The sequence below is a fragment of the Teleopsis dalmanni genome, chromosome 1, assembly GCF_002237135.1.
Source record: "Teleopsis dalmanni isolate 2A chromosome 1, ASM223713v2, whole genome shotgun sequence".
In the NCBI taxonomy this organism is placed as follows: Eukaryota; Metazoa; Arthropoda; class Insecta; order Diptera; family Diopsidae; genus Teleopsis; species Teleopsis dalmanni.
Genome location: NC_051846.1, coordinates 221,795,672 through 221,800,383, shown reverse-complemented (window position 1 = coordinate 221,800,383; position 4,712 = coordinate 221,795,672).

Here is a 4,712-nt window from a genome sequence, read left to right as displayed (position 1 = left end):
ATTTTTGTATCTCAAGTATGCGCATCTAAGAATTGCGCATTAAAATATTTCATAACGCCTACGCGCGTTTGTATATTTAATTTCAGTCAGGCTTACTGCCTGCACTTCTTATGGCAACAATGTTGCAAAAGAAAACAAAATTGTTTTCCTTTAAGACGCAACTATGTTGTGCAAAACAGATCAAGTATCATTTGAAATACTTGATCGATGAATTGTTCAATCATTATTGGACAAAGATATCGTCATCTGGCTACTGACGCCAAAGCTAAAGACGCTGACGAGGTGCTTTAGCAAATAGAAGCTCCAATCCTATTGGATGGAGAAAAGACGCTTCTAGAAAATTCTTAGGAATTTTAGAAGCTTGAATTCAATTGGATAAAATCCAATTTCTGATTTTCAATAACGACTCCAGGCATCAAAGGAAAAACTTTGAATAGTCAGTCGTTATAAAGAAATGAAACAAAACGGTTAAGCCTTAGCAAAGGTTAAACTAAAATAGTCGTTATCCAAAGTCTTTGGTCGGTCTTGCTGTCTTGAAACAAAAAGTTAATTATATTTTAAAAACAACCGATATTCAACAAATATAATAGTTAAACTATGTCACAAAAATTGTAATTAAATAAATTAATTAAATATAATAAATAAAGTATATTTTTTAAAAAACTAAACAAAGAACCCGAACATTAATTTACACATATACATATGTACGCTTGAACAAATTAACAGTAAAAACTATTAATGCAAATATTAAATTAATTTCAATTAAATAACAAATCATAATGCCAAGGAATAGACATTTCAGAAAATAATACTAACAAAAAAGAAAAAGAAAAATATGTATAATTTTTTTATACAATTGTGTAGACAAATAAATTTAAGATATATTAAGTACTAAGTATTCACTTAAAAAAAATTTAGAATTAAATTAATCAAATAAATTTTGTAAAATAAAACTTTGTAAAGTAAGTTCTATACTACTTTTTATTGACGCAACAGAGTAGGTCTCTAAACCCAGAAGGGGCCACAATAGACTCGATGGTCGCAGTGCCACATCCTCTAAAAATAATAATAATCAAATAAAAATAAATTGTCGGTCAATTAAGGATAATGCAGTCAGAAAATTTATATATCAATATAAAAATAAAAAAAATATATTTTTCCATATATTAAAAAAAATATTGTATATATTTATATAAAGAAAAAATATATTTTAATAACTACTGTCAGTTAAAATGGCAATAGCAACAGCAAGAGCAGCAGCAGCAGCAGCAGTAGCATTGAATAGTTCAATGGGCGGTGGTGGTGGTATATTGAGCAGAGACATGGGAGACGAAACATTACGAAATCGAGTAAAAATATTTATGAATGAAATACGTACAATTGAGTTCGTTGAACTAACTGAATGAGTGCGCGAGCAAGCAAGCGTATAGTATACTAAACCTCAATATTACCGTCACCGTCACCGAAACCGACACCGACACCGTCACCATCACCGTCACTAATACCACCAACGCTTTTGACATAAACTGTTGCTTTATGTGTACCACGATGAACGAGTACATACTCTTCGTAGTCGTAGTCATAGTCATAGTCATAGTACTATAGCAATGTTGTAGATACAAACTAATGATGTACACCAAATTGTATTTAGCAAATACAAAGATAGTTGCACATGTATACAAATGCATTTTGCAGCATGCCAGCAAAATGTATCTACACGGTGCGCTTACTTTAACATATAGATACGAATTCTGTATTGCGAATTCTCCAATGCATGTGTTTTTTGTGGGTATGTGTGTGTGTTAAAGAATGAGTAAACTTTGCAAAAGGCAACGGTAATGCCAACATGAACAGCAACAGGAACAGCAACACATACAGCAAACAATAACAATGCAAAAATCAAAGTTAAAGCTACGTAAGTATAGTTGTTGCTCATCGGTTTAAAAAAGCAACAGTGTAGAGCAGGAACGTCATTGTTAATAGAAAAATAATCGTCACCAACTAGTGAACTGAAGTGAGTACTTCTGAGTGACAGACTCAACAGCAACATGAAAAGCAACAGCAACAGCAATAGCAGCAGCAACAGCAACAGCAAAATGTGTTGCTATTACTGCCTCTTAGCTTTGCATGCATGCAATGCAATTGTATCTCGCGTTTGTATCTATGTATCTGATACATACTGATACATTGTCTAAAGAATGAACTTTTGCAGACAATGTTAGTTAGTTACTTCGTTTGCTGCCTTTGCATTCTCGCGTGTTGTTATTATCAGTTGATTTGGTGCAACCGCAAAACAACGGCCGTCATCGGTTGACTGCATTTTTAACTTGCTTTAAGTAAAACATATTTTGCTATTCTTCTTGAAATGTACTTGGTATCTTTCTCAAGTTGAAATTTTTTTTTAGAATTTCAATTTTACTACTTAATTTTATGTGCAATTGTTTGTTGTTAGTTTGTCTCTACTTTATACCTTGTATTTATTAATTTCAATTTTATTATAATAGGATTTTTTTAAATTTTGTTTTTGGGGGGTTTGCACGAAAATACAATCGTTTCGAACACGCGAATTGCAAAAAAGTTGCACTTTTACCCTACAAAAAAAAATTAAGGAAATATTTATAATGCAGTAACTCATTCACATATAGCTATAGACTTTTACAATTTTATGGCTAAAGGGACCTTATATTGTTTATAGTACTACATATATATTATATATATATATTTGCAATTTATTGGTTTATGTGCTGTCAAGCATAAAATTGTACATGGCATAATTGCCCTGATAGTCTTTCTAATTAAGTATGTATAAAAAATTTTTTTTTTTATTTAGGGTTTAAAAAGTAATAAATTAAGGCAAAGAATCTTTCTTTTATTTAGTTCAATTTGTCAGCTTAATAAACAATTTACTTCTGGGTACAAGGATAAATAAAATAACAAAAATAATAATAAAATATATAGTATATACAATATTCAACACCGTTCACAATACAGTGAGAAATATGCAATACAAGAGGCTTCTTAGCTGATTGAAGAGTTCCTACTTCCGACATCATCCTAGTTCACCTATTAGGATGATTCTTGATATCATAGTATATGTATAAATATAATATATATATAATAGTAACATTCTGCACTCCACACAATATAACAAGTAATATGTAATAAGTGAAACTCTATGAGGCTTTCTAATTAATTGTGGAGGTTCGATGTTCCCCTACTTCAGTTAATCAATTGAAAAAATGGTAAAGCGGTTCAAATTCATGATTTTAAATGGTATCTTTAAATACATTTATATGTTAGTTTTCATTTATATCTTTTTTTTGATCAGTAATTTTTATATATTTTTTTACTTTGTCACTTGAGTAACTTTAATAAAATAATTAAATTCATGTACATACAAAATTTTGATTAACGATTCATATTTAGGACTATCCCAACTTTCTCCTTTCATTATAATATTTAATTTTTAAATAAACCGATTCATTTCAAATATACAGTAAAACCTCACTTAATCAGTAATCAACTGCAGACATCAGCACTTATGTTTAGTTAAGAGACTTAATATTATTTTAAACGATAGTACTTCAAAGTTAGAATCTATTTAAAAAGGATTCTGGGCATGGGCATTCATTTTACTCTCCTAAAAAAAAATTAAATTTTTTTCTGTTTATATGTAATATTTTCTTTTATATATATGTATATAAAATATACATTATATATGTGTTTTATATGTACATTATATATGCATATTAAATATACATAATATACATAATAAATATGTCAATGATCTTATTTGTTTCACTGGTGATCTTCACTGGTGATATGTAGCCGTGGCTACATATTCAGAGGCCTCATAAAATAATGTACAATTCATACAATTATTCATTATAATTCGTTGTAGTATATACATGTATGTATATAAAATAATTTGTATGTAATGTAATGTTATTAGTTTTTAAGATTCTAAAAAGATTCTAAAATTAAAGCGTTTTAATAAAAACTTATTGTTAAATAAATAAATAAATAAAAAAAGTTGGTATCGCTCATGAAACTGCGGTCTTGCTGTATTGAGAAGACTTAACAGAGTTTTCACTGTATATAATTTTTACATTCTTAAAATAAAAATATAAGATTAACTCTTAATCTGAAATGAAATGACAATATGTGTGCACCGGTATTTTCCTTTAAAAAAAATATTAAAACAAAATCAATTATGACGAAAGAAAAATTTTTTTTTAATAGAATATAATATTTAATTTTTAATAGAAACTTTTATTCAATAGAAATGTTTTTGAGAAGTAGTAATTTACATTTTTTTTCATTTAATTCACCGAGAGATTTCGAAAAGTAATGAACTACAATAACAAAAAATTTTTATATATTATTTTTATTCATTGATTTTTGGCTGACCATACAACTGTCTCCAGTATTGTCAAATATCCATCATCAGTACTATTTTTGAAAATTGTTCTTATATTCAAATTTACATAAATGATTTGTACGTATATAGGACATTGCAAGTACGAAGGGTTAAACTTGTACCCTCTCGAGTTTGTAGCTCAGTGTTAGTTACACTGAACTAAAGCTGTACTTGACTTTTCAATTCAAGTTCAAGTTAAAAAAAATTTGTTTTTTTTTATTTAATATTTTAATACAAATCTAAATTTATTATAATTTTAGTTTTATAACATTTCTCAAATTTTTTAACTAAT